At 42.7% G+C, this 19530-nt stretch overlaps 1 long non-coding RNA gene across 1 annotated transcript; it reads right to left on the bottom strand.

The window, feature by feature from the left end:
* Nucleotides 1–5666: 5666 nt before the first annotated feature.
* Nucleotides 5667–18294, bottom strand: LOC140610504 (uncharacterized). Its single transcript, XR_012012133.1, has 3 exons — nt 18057–18294; nt 9507–9616; nt 5667–7757 (listed from the first exon to the last, which is right to left on the bottom strand). It is a non-coding gene; the product is annotated as an uncharacterized lncRNA (long non-coding RNA).
* Between the last annotated feature and the right edge of the window lie 1236 nt (nt 18295–19530).

Here is a 19530-nt window from a genome sequence, read left to right as displayed (position 1 = left end):
AATGTGTTGAACTCCAGTGTACTAGGCAGCCTAACCACAGAGCGATGTTTTGTTTCTCTACCGGATACACCTGCCCAAAAAGCAGGGTTCACTCATGCTGCAGGCTCTGGTTTGTTTTACTTTTGAAAAATTGAACTCTCCAGAAAAACCAGAGGGTACAATTGTGAGTGCTGAGAACCTGCAGAGGCTGGAAAGGAATTAAATTGATTTTTTCTTTTCTTTCAGGGGCATGGGGCCATTGTATAAAGTTGCTTTTCTGTCTAAATGAGCCTTCTTCCGTTTCCATCACTCATCATTTCCCAAATACAACCACCCAAGAGAATTTTTCAGGATACGTGGTTACAGCATTGAAGAGCACTGAGTCCCAGACTGGGAAAGTTAGTCCCTTTTTAGTTTTGTCAATCTTTCTGGTTTTGTCAAGAAAAAAAAAATGTTTTCATTTGATGCTTACCACCTAACACTTACTGATCTACCCTTAAAAAAAAAAACAACACACAAAATGAGTGCAGACCCCAAATTTTGAATCTTTAGTTGGATATAATGTCTCCTTAAATGGTATTATATTGTCTGGCTAAAATTTGATACTATTGTTTTGTTTTTATTGTGATTACTTTTAGGATTAATTTTTGGCAGGAATAGCAGATTACCATTTATTTCAGGGATATCATGTCACTTTTTAAAGATAAATATAGTCAAGTTTTAAAAATCAGTTAAAGAGAAATTTTTTTAAAATTTACTTTTTCATGGGAGACGCAGAGAGAGAGGCAGAGACACAGGAAGAGGGAGAAGCAGGCACCAGGCAGGGAGCCAGATGTGGGACTCGATCCCAGGACTTCAGGATCACGCCCTGGGCTGAAGGTAGACGCTTAACGGCTGAGCCACCCAGGTATCCCAGTTAAAGAGAAATATTAAGTAAATACTTGTGCAGGTGCTATTCATGAATCACTTAAGTCACGAGGGTAATATGTGGTGATATTTGGGTATGGAAGAAATTGGGAAGGAATACACAAATATCCGATGTATGAACAAATGGGCTTTGGAATCAGACCAACGTGGGTTTGTTTGAATCACTGTCTACTTCTGTTAGACATGTGACCTTATGCAGGTTATTTAACCTAGTTGCACATCTGTAGAATCAAGGGAAATGGTCGTTCACTATGGACCTCAGGATTTTTGTAAAGACAATACATGTGAGGCTGTAATGCATGGTCCTGGAACATACTCAGTAAAGTTAGCCATTGTCATTATTTTTTTCCTGGAAGTTTTTCCTCTCTTTTTTTTTTTTTTTAAGATTATATTTATTTAATCATGAGAGACACAGAGAGAGGCAGAGACACAGGCGGAGAGAGAGGCAGGCTCCATGCAGGAAGCCCAACATGAGACTCAGGTCCCCAGGATCAGGCCCTGGGCCAAAGGCAGATGCTCAACCGCTGAGCCACCCAGGTGTCCCAGAAGTTTGTACTTCTTAATCCCCTCCACCTATTTTGCCCACCCCTTCACCTTCCTGGCCTCTTACACACCGGGTAAGCACCATGCCGGGCACCTAGCACACAGTCAAGTATAACTGCTGTTGCTCTCATCGGCCTCATGTGTTAGTTCACCTGCTTTGAAGCAGTTGTCAAGGTGGGATTAGATGTGCAAGGGATTTCTGAGGGGGAGAGCCTGTGAAGGATAAAGGAAGTGGGGGCAGGTGACGGGGGGGCAGGGGGGGCCGCGGGGGTGAGGGGAGAGTTCTGACACCTGCGAAAGGAAGAAGGTTAGGGTAGGAGGAGCCTCAGACTGCAGAACAGTTACAAGAAAGGTTTGCCCAGGGGGCGCCTGGGGGGCTCAGTCAGTTAAGTTCCTGACACTTGATTTCGGCTCAGGTCATGATCTCAGGGCTGTGAGCTGGAACCCAAGGCAGCGGAGCCTGCTTGAGAGTCTCTCCTTCTGCCCTACCCCCTCAACCCTCCCAGCCCATGCACACGCATGTGCACGGGTGTGCTCTCTCTCTCTCTCTCAAAATATTTAAAGAGGAAAGAAAGAAAGAAGAAAGGAAAGAAAGAAGAAAGAAAGAAAGAAAGAAAGAAAGAAAGAAAGAAAGAAAGAAAGAAAGAAAGAAAGAAAGAAAGAAAGAAAGAAAGAAGAAAGAAAGAAAGAAAGGAAGGAAGGAAGGTTGGTTTGGCCAGGCTGCTGAGGAGTCTGGGAGCCAAAGTGGATCACTGGAGAAGTCCCCCTTCTGTCTGGATCACTGGTTGGGAGAAGCTCACGGGAGATGTGGTCCTCATGTGAAGCGGTGGCAGAGCCAGAAGGGCAGCACGGGGCCCACAGCCATGCTCCCCACAGCAGGAGATCTGAATGGCAGGTTCATGGCTGCTGTGCCTATCATTTCCATCTTGCACTGAAAAATGGAGCCTGAGTGTTTCTTCCAATTCATTTATCTAGTTAAAGTAACTACCTGGTCATTGCAAACCAGATCGAGAGTACAATTATTTCACATCTAAAGTGAAACATGGTATTTGAAGGATGAAAGAAATTCATGGCCAACTCCTGATTTTTTTGTTTCAGTGCCTGACCCACAAGCCAAGAAATTATTTACTTTGAGGAGTTTGTCTTGATCAAAAAAATAAATAAATAAATTTTTTTTTTTTTACTAAATCGATTTGCCTTTTAGTTCTAATTTTAGATTTCTAAAGTTTAGCATTTCAGGCAGAGAGTTAAGCACAGTTGACACTTTCATGCAAATTGAATCTAACACAGGCGCCCAAATGTCAGTCTACAGATATGTTCAGCCTATACCATGTTAAACTATTTTTGAGCCAATGTTTTAAAGTTGGGAGATATCATATTTTTAAAAAGAAACCATTTCTGGTTTCTCTTGAAAACCAGCAGCTCTGGAACACTGGACCTGAATTTCAGTGTAACAGTATTATCTAGGGTGAACAGGGCTGCCCCTCAAATTGGGGCTCTCCTCTTTGCTCCACCTATGTCGGCTTTACTACCCACAAAAAATATGTCCTCATACCCAGCAGGTTTTGCTGATTTAAACATCTCTTTGATCCTTTGGGCAGAATGCTAACTGTAACTGTCCCCCGATATCACATTCTATGTGTCTTCTGTAGCAATGCTTTAGCTGGACTCCTTACTGCCCATCTAGGACTAAATTTCCCAGCTTCCCTTGCAGCAGTGAGTGTGGTCATGTGGCTAAGTTCTGGGCAATGCTATGAAAGTGGAAGTGATATTTGGAACTTCCAGACTTTATCTTTTTAAGATTTATTTATTTATTTTAGAGAGAGAGAGAGATAAAGAGAGAGTGCACACGTGCTTGCCAGCAGAGGGAGGAGCAGAGAGAGAGAATCTCAAGCAGGCTCTCTGCTGAGCACTGAGCTCCATAGGGGCTCCATCCCACGCCTGGGATCAGGACCTGAGCCAAAATCAAGAGTCCCATGCTCAGCTGAATGAGCCATCCCAGCACCCATGAAATTCCAGACTTCTTTTGAAGGAAAGCAAGATGCTCTCCCTTGTTTCTTTTCTTCTTCTTGCCAGCTGGAATGTGGCTGTGATGGTGGGAGCCAGAGCAGCCATCTGACACCACAGATAGGAGTTATATGTTGAGAATAGCAAAGCAAAAAGATAGGAAGCTGGGTCTCCAACACCAAAGAGCATGTACCAGCTCTGGAAAGCTTATGCTCAGACTGTTACATCAGAAAAATAAATTTTCATTTTTGTGTCTCTTACACAGCAGCCTCAACTGTATCTTAACTAATACATCTCTGTTTGCAATGGAGTCTGGCCTCTGGCTTAGTCGGCATGGAGGTATAAAGGGGAGAAAATGAATGATTTTGCAAGTTTTTCGTCATCAAAGAAATCTGTGTGAGCAGCCTCAAATCAAATGGCACTAAGAGTTGAGATGCAGCACAATCCTCTCACGGTAAAAGCAATACTGGAAAACCCTGTCCCTCTCTTACAGGATTTGTTTGCGGGTGGTTCCATTTTCTGGTTGCTAACTGGTTTGTGCAAATGACTCCTTCCCGGCCACTGTTCCCCACAGCTATGTGTCTCGGGTTCACAGGCTACTGCACCACATTCTCACCTCGTTTTCATTTCCACCTTGTCTTTGAGGCCACACTTGAACAGGCAGCCCTCCCACCTGTTCTCAGCAGTGTCCCCTCAGAGGAAGAGAAGTAGAAACTTCTAGCTCCCAAGGGGCCAACAGAGGCTTCCCAGAGCTGGGTATGAAACCATTGAGGATCCTCACAGTTTCAAACTGAGCAGATTCTGATGTATTATGTGAAGGTAAAGAGCCAGTTATGAAAATGATCTACGACTAAAAAAAGATGTCACTACCTCCCCAGAGGCAGGTGCCAAAAATGACATGTTATTGTGTTCCTTAGAATGATGAATGAAAACATTGAATGAAACCTGAGTAATAATAATGCCAAACTATTTAGTGTAATTGCTGACAAATAATCCTTTAAATCAGGACTATTTGGGGGAATAGACAGGGGAAGAAAAAATCCTGATGTTTAACATGCACTTAAATGTGCCATAGATGTTACATACATCTTCTAATTTAATGGCCTCAGAATTCCTCTGAGGTAGTATTAGAACCACTTTTTCTTAAAGTGGAAATGTTAAGTAACTTGACAAAGATCATGCAGCTAGGAAGTAAAAAGCCAGAATTTGGGCAGCCCGAGTGGCTCAGCGGTTTAGTGCCGTCTTCAGCCTAGGGCGTGATCCTGGAGACCCGGGATCGAGTCCCACATTGGGCTCCCTGCACGGAGCCTGCTTCTCCCTCTGCCTGTGTCTCTGCCTCTCTCTCCTCTCTGTGTAGTCTCATGAATAAATAAATTTAATGAATGGAACAAATGACCTGGAACAAATGACCTATACTCATTCCATATCGTGAAGCCTCATGGATGCTCTAAGATTGGCCAAATCAGGAGGAGGCAAGCGAGATCAAAGACAAAACTGTTGGGGTTGGAAGGATCTGGGTGAGGAGAGTAGTCTAATGGATGTGGGAAAGCAAGAAAAGAAAGTGGAAGAGAGGGACACGTTGCGGAGACTATATACCTGCATCAGATCATCCTTAGGCGTTGCAGCTTACAGGAGAATTCAAGATGAGTGCTACTCTCTGGTCCCTGAGGGAGGAGGGATCGTGGAAGGGGCAGATGGCAGATATGCCCGGGAGGGCCACCCTGGCATCAAGGTGAGATAAATCTGAAACATAAATTTTACCATACTCTTTACATTTGAAGGGTACTGATGAATAATTGGTTGGTATGATATGGAGTGGAGAGGAGATTATAACTTAGTAGTCAGACAGGAGTTAATGTTTCTGCTTATTTATATATGTGTGCTTTTCCCATTCCTGGCAAATTCTTTTGTTCTGCCCTATGTACCCAGGTTGTCCTTTCATATAGATGGTCTCCGTGTCCATTCATACTGCAAGATCAAAAGGAAAAATTATTCCCAAAGCACTGTTCTGGGACACTGAATGTCATCAAACATCAAAACAGAATTGTATCAGCTTTTCTATTTTTTTTTATTCTCTCTTACTTCTGCCTTTTCTGAGAGGCAGTTCATCTTTCTTTTCGTTTAGAGGTAAAATATTTTCTAACGGCATCAATGAAACCACATTCAAAGTCGATGACCGGGATCCCTGGGTGGTGCAGCGGTTTGGCGCCTGCCTTTGGCCCAGGGCGTGATCCCGGAGACCTGGGATCGAATCCCACATCGGGCTCCCTGCATGGAGCCTGCTTCTCCCTCTGCCTGTCTCTCTGCCTCTCTCTCTGTGTGACTATCATAAATAATTAAAATTAAAAAAAAAAAAAAAGTCGATGACCAGCTTTTTAGACGGAAGACAAATGTGAGTTCTGCTTTGCACAAAGTGACTACTAACAAATCTTTTTATGTATTTCTTTCTCTTTTAGCCATTGGCGAGTGAGTGTCTGACTGCTCCAAACTCCCTCAACACTAAGCTGATTAGACAGATAAAACCCTCAGAATTTGAGAAGTTGTTTAAAACGTAGCTGTTTACATATCAGATGTGGGGTGGGGTGGGGAGACAGGCTGGGGTCCCAGATATCTACATTTAGGCTATAGTAAGAAGATTGTTCTCTCCCCTTGGTCAATCAAGCTCTACAGAATGAGTCTCTGGTGATTGAATACCATTCTCCAGAAGGATCAAGCTACAGTATGACAAAGAGAAGTTGATGAGATGAAGAGAACACTGCTCCCCAGGCCATCTGTTTGTGCTGGCATTAGAGCAGAGTGGGGTTGAGATGAGTCTAGCAGAGAGCTATGGGGGATGGTAGTCATCCTGAGAGGGACAGGAACATCTGGTTTTTGGAAGGCTCTTGGTGATTTCATCACGCAGAAGCTTTCCAGAGTTGGTATGTGGTTCCATGAAGTTGGGGACCCAGCTGCCTTCCAACTTTATTTCTCTGCTATTTGCACTACGTAGCTTCCATCTTGTGAAGCCAGATGGTAAATAAGTAGTAGACAAAGGTTGCCTCAGTCATCACAGGTGGTAATGCAACAGGTGGCTTTGTTAATGAGAACATGGATGCTTGCTACACTCCGGGGTTAGGAAGGAAGACAAAAAAATGTGATGAGGTTCTAGTGTCATTGGCAGCTGGAAAATTCATTGCATCACCGAGCTCTCTGACTTAAGTCCTCCCTGCCTTGCACTAAGAAAAACAGAAATGCCCTCAGCGCCATGGGAGGCAGCTCTCCATGGCTGTGACTGGCCTGGTTGGAGAAAGTGAAACTAATTTGGGCAAAGTCATGTCCTGTCTGTTCTTTCTGTGGGGCCCTGGGGCAGAGGCAAAAAGTCATGCATATTGGGCTAGAATATTCAGGAAAGAGGAAACAGTGTCTGAAGTGAGACTTTGGGGCCAGGGGTATTTCAAAATTTAACAGTTTTTGGGTTGCTTTAGGACATGTTCTCTTTCTTTCTTTTTTCTTTTCTTTTCTCTTCTCTTTTCTTTTTCTTTCTTTCTTCTTTTTTGTTTCCAGAAAGACAAGGCAATATTTCCCAAGTGCGACAACTTACTTTAAGCTAACTGGGTTTGAACATGAAAACCCTTCCTGCTTAAGCTGTGGACCTGATTATTATTATGGCAGGGCCACATCTGTCCTTTCACATTTTGCAATGTATATCGATACAACTCTGATATCTCAAAAAAAGAAAAGGAAAAATTGGTTTATAATCTACATAAAAAAAAGAACATCCTTTGTACTTTCACAGTAAGTTAACATAATAACAATGATAGTAGCATGTTTTAATACTAACTTACAGGCTCCCCCACTTACTGCTAAGATAACCCTCTGGGACAGAGATCCTTCTTTCTGATTGAGGGTGAAACTGAAGCCCAGGGAGGATAAGGGGCTTGCCCAAGGTCACGCAGCTGGTAAGAAGCAGAGTCTGGGGTTTTCTCTTCGACCACACCTCTCACCGTGATTCTCAGGTATGAGCAGTCGCTGCAGATAAATGTTGAGGTTTCTACTCCCCGCCGTTCTCCGGGCTCAATGTGACAAGTGCACACTCCACAGCCTCCCACGGGTATGTTGTGAGACTCCTCCAGAAAGTTTAGTTCTCCTTCCCTACTGGTTTATCCAGGACTACAGAGAGCTGAATTTTTTTATCGTCATTTTAGAGATGATAAAAAAATCCCAAAGGACATTTCATTCCTGATGAGGAGTTGGCAGCCTTTATTTAGGAGGGATGCATTCTGGAATGTTCTGTTTTGGTGCAAAGGAGACATTCTTAGAACCTGAAGGAAAAGAAGAAATGGCAGCAAGTGAGGGAGAGCTGAGGGGAGGATTTCTGGTGGGATTGGGAGTCTTCCCTCTCATTCCTCCTCTGCTTCAGCGTTAGAGGTCTTCGCCTTCCTTCTCCTGGGAGAAAGCAAGCACTAGGCCTTTCAACTCAAACAGACCTTGGCTCAAATCCCAGCTCTGGTGAAAAACTCCCGAGGAAGCTGTTTAATCTCACGGAGTCTCAACTTCCTCATCTGTAAAATGGGGATAATATTGTTTCTTTCTTCGTTGGGTCATTGGGGGCATTGATGAAATAATGCAGTGTTTCTCTAAGCATACCGCTACTGGTAGCTAGAGGATTTTCTGGTAATACAGACATTTTTTTTTTAATGTAATAATTATGCCACCCCAAACCTGCTACTTCACAGCTGTTATTGCTTAGGGCAAAGCCAAGTGAAGAAAAAAAAAAAAAAGCAACCCAATATAAAGTCTATTTTAATAAGATGTTGAATGTGTGATGTAGAGATGGCAAAAAGTGGTAGAAGGAGGGAACGATTATTGTCAGGGAACCCTAAGCTGATGACTATGAAAGCTGCTGGTTCGGCCTCCTCCGCTTAGGGAAGCGACTCCTTTCCCACTCCCTCTGGTAAGGAGGGCGACTTTGGACAAAGAGAAGCAGAGAGACCCGGGTTGGACCAGCAGGCTGGGTTCCACTGGGGACCTGGGGTGAGTGACCATGTGGAGGCCCCTGAGGTTCACCTCCCACTGCTGCCCTCTGGTGGTCATGTGCTGTCCCAGCCTCCCAAAGACGAGTCCAAGTAGACCCACTGTGATGGAGCCCCCACACCTGTGCACCTTCCTTCCTGGCTGTGCTACCTCCTGCACTCCCATCCCGTCAGTCCCACATGGCCTACCCTCCCCGAGGGTAGTCACTTCCTCCTGAAGCCACGACACGACAACACCTGTTCCCCAAGCTCCTAATCCATCAGTGGAGGATGTTCTGATTTGTAGGTATGAACAGATAGCTCAGCTTTTCCACAGAACTCTTGTTTTAAAGGAGGAACTGGTTTAAAAACCAAATGAAGTCAAATCATCAGAGAGTGGCTCTATTTTGTAGATGGGATCTTTCCTTGGCTCTCACCTTTCTCTATGAAATAGGCGCTTCTCTTTAAGTAGGCACCAGGTCCAGGAAACGAAATCCTCATATTTCTTTCTGGGAAACTCTACAGGAAACTTTCTTTCTTTCTTTCTTTCTTTCTTTCTTTCTTTCTTTCTTTCTTTCTTTCTTTCTTTCTTTCTTCTTTCTTTCTTTTCTTTCTTTCTTTCTTTCTTTCTTTCTTTCTTTCTTTCCTTTCTTTCTTTCTTTCTTTCTTTCTTTTCTTCTTTCTTTTCTTTTTCTTTCTTTCTTTTAAAAAGATTTTATTTATTTATTCACGAGACCCACAGAGAGAGAAAGAGAGAGAGGCAGAGACACAGGCAGAGGGAGAAGCAGGCTCCATGCAGGTGCCCGACGTGGGACTCCATCCCGGGTCTCCAGGATCAGGCCCCAGACTGAAGGCTGTGCCAAACCACTGAGCCACCCGGGCTGCCCTACAGGAAACTTTCAAAAGAGTTTTGCTGCTGACATTAGAGTTGCATTATTTTTCTTGAGGCTGAACTCCACCCCCCCCCCCAAATAGCAGTGGTTTTAAAAGGATTAAAAAATATTTATCTCTCATATAAACAGAGGCAACCTAGGGCTGGTGTGGTAGCACCCCGATCACCTGCTTTGTTCTGTCTTGTTGTTCCGTCCTCTTCAACATCGGGCTTCTACCTCGTGGCCCAAGATGGCTGCTCCAGCTCCAGACCTTGGGTCAGCTCTTCAGTCATTGGCCTGGAGGATAATGTATACATTTGTCCTTTAAAGCACTCCCTACTTTCCTTTACATCCTGCTGACCAGGACTCAGACATGAGTTCATTGTAAGGCATACAAGGAAGTGTAGCTTTCTTTTTTTCTTTTTTTTCCTGAGTAGCCCTGTGCCCTGTTAGCCTTTGGCATTTTATTACTGTAGGATGGGAGAATGGATTTGGACACAATTAGGATCTCCTCCACAAGCCTATTGCTGGAGTTATGAGATATGCTCAGACTCGAGTAGGATTGGATCCCAGAACTAGAATTACCTTCTTGTATATTTCTTCTGCTGCCAGGAAAATGCCACTTGCCATGTGCAAGGGTTAATATTTTAGACCTGTAGCAGGATATCGAGGTGCTAATTTTGGCTCTACTGCTGGACAATGTGATGGTCTTGAGAGAGAAACCTAATGTTCTAAGGCCTCAGTTTCTCTAAAATGGGTAACTTTATTTGGTCTCCAGGGCCCCTTCCTGCTCTAACATTATGACTTCCTATAACACTATCTTGGTGTCTATAATCAACCAGTTGAATAGAAAATGAACATATTGCTTTTCCTTTCCATTCTGACTACTAAATGCTATGGATAATCAAGAATATATAACCAAGGGATGCTTGGGTAGCTCAGTGGTTGATCCTCTGTCTGCCTTTGGGTCAGGGTGTGATCTCAGTCCAGAGATCGAGTCCTACATCGGGCTCCCTGTGAAGAGTCTGGTCTCCCTCTGCCTGTGTCTCTGCCTCTCTCTCTATGTCTCTCATGAATAAATGAATAAAATCTTAAAAAGCAAAAAAAAAAAAAAAAAAAAAAAAAAAAAAAAAAAAAAGAATACATAACCAAGGGCACCTTGGTTAAGCATCTGCCTTCAGCTTGGGTCATGATCCCAGGGCCCTGGGATTGAGCCCCGCATTGGGCTCCTTGCTTAGTGGAGAGTCTGCTTCTCCCTTTCTTTCTCCCTCTGCCTCTCCCCCTGCTTGTGCTTGCACTGTCTCTCTCTCTCTCTCTCTCAAATAAATAAATAAAATCTTAAAAAAAAAAAAGAATGGACAACCGATTGCTGGCCCTAAATGTCCTTTCAACCTTGTCATCCTTCACCAAGGCTCCTTTCTGGAAGAACTGGCTAGAAATGGAGCTGTGGGCCAAGAGACCCACTTTATTTTCCCGTTGAACTTTGGAAGCAGAAGGGCTACAGCAACAACAAGGAAGCTTGTGGTTGTAAAGTTTCTGCTTATATCCGGTAGTCGTGGCTGCAATTGCCCATCTCAAACCCCTGGGACAGGAAGCACATACAGCCAATTGATAAAGAGGGTATCTACTGTGAGCACTCTAATCTCAAGGAAATGGGGATCCCAAAGTCACCTGGATTAGCCACAGATCAGAAAGGAGCCCTTTTAGAGTTCCTTTCAGTTGCTAAGTGACATTACCCTTGAAAATCACCTCCCACTCCCAATCAGAGGTGGAAAACCTAAGTCACCACTGCTTGACTTCCTTGTAAATAGCTAGCAAACGCTAGCATCAGTCTCTTATTAAATGGTTCATCTGCAAACAAAAACGACGCTTTGTCTGCTTCTTGGGGCCACGTGGTGAACGCTTAATCACCAGGGCTATGAGATATTACTTGTCTAGCTCTATGTGACATAGTGGATGAGTTGCGTGGTGGCAGGAAGAGGACGAAATTAGACACCTAACTAGGAAATGAGGCAGTGGTCCAGGTGCCTGTTAGACCCTCAGCCCCAGCTGAGCATTGCTTCTGATTTGAGAGAGGCTCCCCAGAGATTGGCAGAGGCAGTGAATGAAGACAGGAGCTCCCAAGTGTGGCACCTGGGATAACATCTTCCTTTTTACTAGGATGATTCCTTAGGGTCAGGAAGACCAAGCCTAGAATCAAAGAGGAGAGGACCTAGAAACTTCTAGAGCGAGGCAGAGTATATCTGAAACTCAAGTAAAAAGTATCTGGCTTTAGCCAAATGACAGCAATTTCTTTCCTGGGGCTGGCCAACATTTATTTGACTACCTGACTAGTGGCTTAGATCCTTTATGTGAGTCCTCCAACACACCTCTTTTTTGAATGCTAGATAACTGACATTGAAAACTAATACTTGTTGGGTTCTTACTATGTGCTAGGTACTGTTCAAACCTGTCTTTTCTTATTTAATCTGGCAACTACTATTATCCCCACTGTATAAGTAAGGTGCCTGAAGCACAGAGAGTTTAAGTCACTTGCTCAAGACCACACAGACAGTTCACGGCATAGCCAAGACTCTAGCCCAATGCCATCTAGCTCTGAAGTTCATGCTTCTAATCATGCTGCTTCTTCATTCAGCAAATGTATATCGAGCACTTACTATGTACAGATACTGTGCTTGGTGCTGCATATGATCCTGGGTTGGACACCTAGTTTTCCTACTCTGACCTGATATGCAACTTGGAAGCCAGTTGGGTAGATCCAGAGTCTTGACTATGAATAGATTTATTTTGGACAGAGCAGAGCACACAGGGTAGCTCTGCACCATGGCAGGTTGTTGATGCCGTTCTCTGCTCTGATGACTGTCCATGTTGTACTAGTTGTTAATTACTTTTTTTGTGTGTGTTAATTACTTTTAATGTCACCCTTGCCCATACAGTATTCTCAAAAATGAACTTGAATGCTTGAGTTGGTTATGAGAGCACACTCCTCTTCACTCATTTTGGCTACCATCTTCCATTGGGTTCATAAGTACTGCCCCATCCCTTTCTCATCCCAAGCCAGGCCTTGCACTGGCTCCCTGGTTCCCTGATGGCTAGGTAAAAAGACTCAGGGCGGACCTGGGGAGGTCATTTAGAGCGTGTGGGGGTGCGGTTAGATGGGCAGGGAGTCAATCCTGACTGTGTTGAAGTCATATTTAATGTTGTGAAATGCTGTCAGCATGTCATGGGGTATGGTGTTTCTTGGTGAGTTTGTTCATTCCTTCATATAATAAGGAGAACCAGAAATCAGAGGGGAAGGGAGACACAGGGTAAATACAAAGTGTATAAACAAGGAATTGTCATTGCAGGAATGAGATGCCATCTCCCTGACCAGCGCCCTTAGGTCTACCTGGAAGTCCTTTTTCTTCTTCTGGTCTGGCTCACTTGCTACTTCCTTCGAAACTCCCAGAAAGGTTACATTTACATCCTTTTTACAGCACTTCTATTTACTATATTTTAACAACAGCCAGCACTGATTGAGAGCTAACTGTGGACCAGACATTGGTTTGAATACTTTAGTACTAAGTCACTTAATCATTGCAGCAGACAGATGCACCATAGTGGTGCTCAGTGTACAAGTGCCGTGACCAAAACACAGCCTCGTCAGGTAGCCTGCCAAAGTCACAGAGCTGCGAAGCCAGAGAACTGAGTTCTCCCAATTGCAGCCAGTCCGGCTGGGGGTCTGTGCTCTCCACCACTGTACCACACTGCCTCTCTTTGCTTTGTCTGTTCAGACATCAGTCTCTTGAGCTCCATTCTTACTTGAGTCTCCATGCTCAATGCATAGTACTTGCCCCTCTGGGGGATGGCTGGAGGTTCAGTAATTAAGCCAGCACATACCTAAGTACCATGTTACTTTATTCATTCATTCATTTATTCATTCATCCATCCATCCATCCATTCATTCATTTAGAGAGACAGTGGGGGCAGGCAGAGGGAGAGGGAAAGAGAGAATCTTAAGCAAGCTCCATGTCCAGTGCATAGCCTGATGTGGGGCTCAATCTGAAGCCCTGAAATCATGACCTGAGCTGAGAGTTGGACACTTAACTGCCTGAGCCACTGAGAAGCAGAGACTGCTCCACATTATTTTTAACAGAGACTTTCATTCAGAGATTTTTCATGATGAATCTTTCTTTATATCATAGGCCTGTCTTGGGCAGCATGTTATTCTTTGAGAGAAGGCTCTAAAACCAGGGCTAGAAATGGGTTCTTCCTTTGGAGAGGTTGCACGGCTACAACTCAGAGCAGGGAAGTTACAGATTTCCCCCACTATCCAAAAGTAGAACGTTCCTCTGAAACCTTTCATAAGCCAAAATGGCATAAAGCAAAGGAGCAATTACCATTAATTTATATGGAGCAATTTTGAGTGTCCCCAGACTCAAGAAATAACCTCTCATAGGCTTTCCTGCTGTCTGGCGACACATCTTGCTAACAAATGCACAGAATAAATTGCAATAAAGTGCAGATGCTTGTGACCCAATTCACAACTACGGTGGCTTGACACTAGGATGCTGAGCGTGGTTCCTGGGGAAGGAGCCTGGCGGGGCCCCTCTCTCGCCGCTGGGCGCTTGCTGTCAAACAAACACCAAATGTTGTTTTTGCATTTCACCTTTTTCCACAAAAACAAAAATTCTCTTGGATTTCTTTCAATTAGTGAAAACAGGTACTAATGTAGGTCTTTTGTAAAAGCCAAGTGGCATAATGTAAACTTTCAAAAAACGGGGCATACTGCTGTATGGGATCTCATTTTCAAAGAAGAGCACAGGCACCCAGGCGGCTTCCACCGGGTAAATGGGAGGCAGTTTGAGCATCGAAGTAATTAAAGACAGCAATGGGTCACAAACTAGTGAAAAGTTGCAATCCATGCATCCATGCTGATAATAAGTAGATAAGGAGAAGAAAGGGCTCTTGCTTAACAGTAGAATGTCATATGTTGTCTGGTACATGTGCTGGTTGTGTTGGAGTTTGATAGGTACCCTTTACAGTCATCCAATAAAAGATCAGCTTAGGCAAGAATCGTCAGTGGTTGCTAAATCCAAGTGGAAATTTTGATGAGGAATAAGATATTTGCAGGGTCTTAAAATACCCATGTAAAAATTGCTTATTCGTTGCAAGGGGAAAAAATAGTTGCTGTACAGTGGAGAAGTCAGACCACACCTTGGTCGGCTGATTAAAATTTATGCTGCTGGTAAGGAGCAGATGGACTTTGTGTGCCTCCAGATGTGATACCCTGCCAAGGACACAGCATCACTATAATGTTCTGGCCAGGAATTCATAACCTGAATTTAATGGTGAGGAATCATCAAAAAACCCCAAATGAAACTAGAGGGTATTATGCTGAGTGAAATAAGTCAATCGGAGAAAGACACTTATCAGATGGTTTCACTTGTATGTGGAATATAAGAAACAGTGAAAGGGACCCTAAGGGAAGGAGGGGAAACTGAATGGGGGAAAATTAGAGAGGAAGACCTCTCTAATAAGAAACTCCTGACTCTGGGAAACAAACAAAGGGTTTCAAAGGGATGGGGTAATTGGGTAACAGGCACTAAGGAGGGCATTTGATGGTATGGGCACTAGGTGTTTATACTATATGTTAGCAAATTGAATTTAAATTTAAAAAATCTCAAATGAGAAAATTCTTTTAAAAATAGGGGAGAGAAGGGCACCTGAGTGGCTCATCAGTTGAGAATCTATCTGCCTTTGGCTCAGGTAGTTTTCCTGGCATCCTGGTATCAAGTCCCATGTCCGGCTGCCCTCAGGGAGTCTGCTTCTCCCTCTGCCTATGTCTCTGCCTCTCTGTGTGTGTGTCTCATGAATAAATAAATAAAATCTTAAAAAAAAATAGGGGAGAGAGAACTAGTATTCTTCAAAAATGTCAGTATCATAAAAGACAAAGTAGAATGTTCCAAATGAAGCAGAGTAATGAGTTCCAGCAAGTAAATATCATACCTGACCCTGATCTCAGACTGGATCCTGTTCTAAACAAAATAAAATGTCTTACAGAACGTCAGTGGGCCAACTGACAAGCTAGGAAGACAGATGGTAGCTTAGATAAAATTACTGTGTTTATGTTATATTTACTAAGGTCGGTAACAGTACTATGGTCATGCAAGACAATATTCTTATTAGGAAATACACTAAAGTGTTTTAGAGTAAATGGTCTACATATATGCCTTTTAGATAGGTAGACAGACAGACAAACAGATGGGAGAAATACTAACTATAGAGGACTATGAGGTAAGGGAATAGTTTTCTTTGTACTATTCTTTTTCTTGCTATTCTGTAAGTTTGACATAAAAAAATTTTTTTAAGGCTTGTACATGCTGCTGCTGTGATGCAGAGATTATGGAGGGAAAGGACAGACATAGGAAGATGGTTAGGGTGCTGTTGCAAGAGCTGTGAGACAGAACAGTGGCTTAGACCAGGACAGTACTGGAGAAGGGACAGGAAGGGCTCAGGTTCTGGATATGACCTGAAGGTAGAGCTAATAGGTTTCCTAAGGGATTCCATGTAGTGCTGAGAGAAGGAAAGGAAGCTGACGGAGAGACACAAGGATTCTGGCCTGATCAGCTGAGGGGCTGGAGTTGTCAATAATTGAGTCATGGAAGATGTGGCAGAGAGCAGGCTTGAAGTGGAAGATCAGGGATCTGGTTTTGGACATGTGCCTGGGTAAATGGATTTATGGAATAATCTCACCTAATTTTAGTTAAGCTAAAGGTTATGACATGGGCAACTAGCTTTTTTAAAAAAATATTTTATTTATTTATTTATTCATGAGAGATACAGATAAAGAGGCAGAGACACAGGCAGAGGGAGAAGCAGGCTCCCTGCGGGGAGTCTGATGCGGGACTTGATCCCAGGACCCAAAGATCACAACCTGAGCCAAAGGCAGATGCTCAATCACTGAGCCACCTAGGCACCCCTGGTAGCTAGCATTAAAAGATTCTTCCAAAGTAGCCATGAATCAAAGATAAACTAAATAATGTGAGCACAAAGTGGATTTTCAAAACAAGTTTGTATTTTTGGTTGGCAGGACTCCAAGTAGGGCCAGCAAAAACAACCCTTAAAATCAACTATTGAAATAAGCTGAACTTAGAATCAAAGCCCAGAATAACTGTAATATAGGATGTTAAATCAATATTTTTAAGTATGATGAAGTATATGCAATCACATGATCAAAAAGAGTAAAATGATCTTATTACATATATATTTTTATATAATTTATTATTAAATAAATTTACTGTTGTCTATTTCATCTTTAATTCAACCCATTAAAATGTCCATCTTTAGTGTGTGTCCTGTCATGTAAACATCGGTATATTCATAAAGTAGTATATGTGTATAACTTATAAATAGATAAGTATACATAAGTGGCAGGGGGAAACATGCTCAAAAAACAACAGGTGTGGAGATAAGAAAAGTTCGTAGAGGTAAAAACAACAAAACTAGAAATACACAGGTGGGACCACATCAAACTAAAAAGCTTCTGCACAGCAAAGGAAACCATTAACAAAATTAAAAGGCAACTATGGAACGGGAGAAAATATTTGCAAACCACAAATCTGATAAGACTTAATATCTAAAATATGTAAGGAACTCATACAGCAAAAAACCAAATAACCCAATTAAAAGATGAGCAAAGGATCTGAATAGACGTTTTTCCAAAGAAGACATACAAATGGCCAACAGGTGCATGAGAAGGTGCTTTACATCACTAATCAGTGGGGCAATGCAAATGAAAACCACAAAGACTTATCACTTCACACCTGTTAGGATGGTTATTATCAAAAAGACAAGAGACAACAAATGCTGGCGAGGATGTGGAGGAAAGGAAACCCTTGTGCGCTACTGGTGGGAATGCCAACTGGTGCAGCTGCTGTGGAGAACAGTATGGAGATTCCTCAAGAAATTAAAAATAGAATTGCCACATGATACAGCAATCCCACTTTCGCGCTGTTATCCAAAAGACATGAACTCACTATCTTGAAGAGATATCTGTACTCTAGGGATGTTGCGGAATTGTTCATATAGTTAAGTCATGGAAACGACCTATGTGTCTGCTGATGGTTGAGTGGGAAAAGAAAATGAGATGTCTATATAATATTATATAAATATACAGTATAATATATATTTCATATATATTTCATATATATAATAATTGAATGATATTACTCAGCCTTAAAAAATAAGGAAATTATGCTATTGCCAGATTGATAGGGATGAATGTGGAGCGCATTATGCTAAATGAAATGAGGCAGACAGAGAAGGGCAAATACTCTACTTAAATAGAGAATCAATCAATCCGGGATCCCTGGGTGGCGCAGCGGTTTGGCGCCTGCCTTTGGCCCAGGGCGCGATCCCGGAGATCCGGGATCGAATCCCACGTCGGGCTCCCGGTGCATGGAGCCTGCTTCTCCCTCTGCCTGTGTCTCTGCCTCCCTCTCTCTCTCTCTCTCTGACTATCATAAATAAACCAAAAAAAAAAAAAAAGAGAATCAATCAATTAATCAGAATGCTGAACTCATAGAGATAGAAGTAGAATGGTGGTTCCCTGGGGCTGGGTAGGGGTGGAGGGAGTGTGGGCGAGGATTAGTAAGTAAACTTTTAGTTTGAAAACAACCATAACAAAAGAGCAAAAAAGGGAAAAATTTGGAGACCTCTATAGACTATAATGCTAATTCCAGAGGTAAGCTGTTACCTGTGCAACCATGTGTTCCCTTTTTCGGCAAAGGTGCAGTGTGGACAGAGAGAGCAGCGTAGATTCAGACCCTGTGCTGGGTTCCCAGCTCACGGAGTACGTATCATGCGCAGTAAGAAGTACTGTCCAGGCATTTGAGTTATAGCACATCATCTAATAGGATATTGTGCAACTTCTAAAAAGAACTGATCAACTTGGATTGGTGTAGAAAGATCTCCAAGATGCAGTAAGTAAAAAAAGTAAGTAAGTGGTAGAACAGAGTATAGTGTCAAATAAACAAACACAGGTATGTGCTTCTATATTCCTAGAAACCTTCTGGTAGCAGTGATTACCTATAGGAAGTGGTACTAGATAGAACAGTTCTCTTTTACTTTTACTTTTACTTTTCTTTTTAATGGTCTAAGTTTTTAAAAAATTATAAACATACATTAGTTCAATTTTTTAAAAAAAGTTTCTAAAACACTCAACCTTTTTGAAATTCCTTTTATGACTTTATAATGAGGAAATACATAGTATTTTGGACTAAGATGACCATGACTACATCGATTAAAATGGTGTAAGATTGGAAATAACTTAAATGTGTAGCATTAAGGGAATGGTCACGTAAATAATGGGAAATTGACTGTAATATAATGCAGTCTTTAAAAAAAAATCATTATGAGAATTTTAGCCAGATGGGAAAGGCTGGTAATATCCTATGTGAAAAAAGCAAGATCTATGTAAATTCAGTATTAATATCAACAATGCTAAAAATACATAGAAGCAGAGAGTCTGGAAGAAAATATCCCCAACTGACAACAGCAGTTGCCTCTGGTAGTGAGATTATGGGGGATTTTTCTCTTTCTGGACCTGTGTATTTTCATCTTCTTTTCCATTTTTGTGCAATGAGCATGCATAATTTTGTAATGTGAAAGAAAAAGAAAGTAAAATACTGAGAAAACCATTACATGCATTCCTGGCATGAGTCAGGAGCTGAATTTTCATGTTTAAATTAGTTTCAGAACCACAGGAGTGGTTTCTAGGCAACCTGCTTGGGAAATCATGCTCCTTTCCATTGTTGCTGGAGTGTGCGTGAGTGTCTCAAAGAAAATGTAAGAGGGGAACTCTTGTGAAAGCAGACTCCTGCTAAGGAAAAACAAGCTTTGCCACTCCGCTTTGGTCACGGAGACTTGAGTTATCGTGACCCCAGAGGCACACAGGGACCTGAATTTTGTGGGGGCTTTTTTTGTGGTGTGTGTGTGTGTGTGTGTGTGTTGGCAAATGAGTGGTTGATTTTAATGAGGATTGCTATAGGTAGATAAAATACAATAGCTATTCAAGTCTCTCCCTGTGGTGTGAGAAATTGGGGTAGGGGGTAGAGGTGGGGGGAGGTACAAGAACCAAACCTATAACCCCAGGTTGATGGCTTTCCTGAGAATCCAGGGCTGTGAATTCAGACAGTGGCAGGGCTTTACAAGAGGGATGGCAGCTCAAG

Source organism: Canis lupus, chromosome 2 (genome assembly GCF_048164855.1).
Source record: "Canis lupus baileyi chromosome 2, mCanLup2.hap1, whole genome shotgun sequence".
NCBI classification, from domain to species: Eukaryota; Metazoa; Chordata; class Mammalia; order Carnivora; family Canidae; genus Canis; species Canis lupus.
The sequence above is the reverse complement of the archived record's forward strand: the minus strand, read 5'-3'. Positions and strand labels throughout refer to the sequence as shown.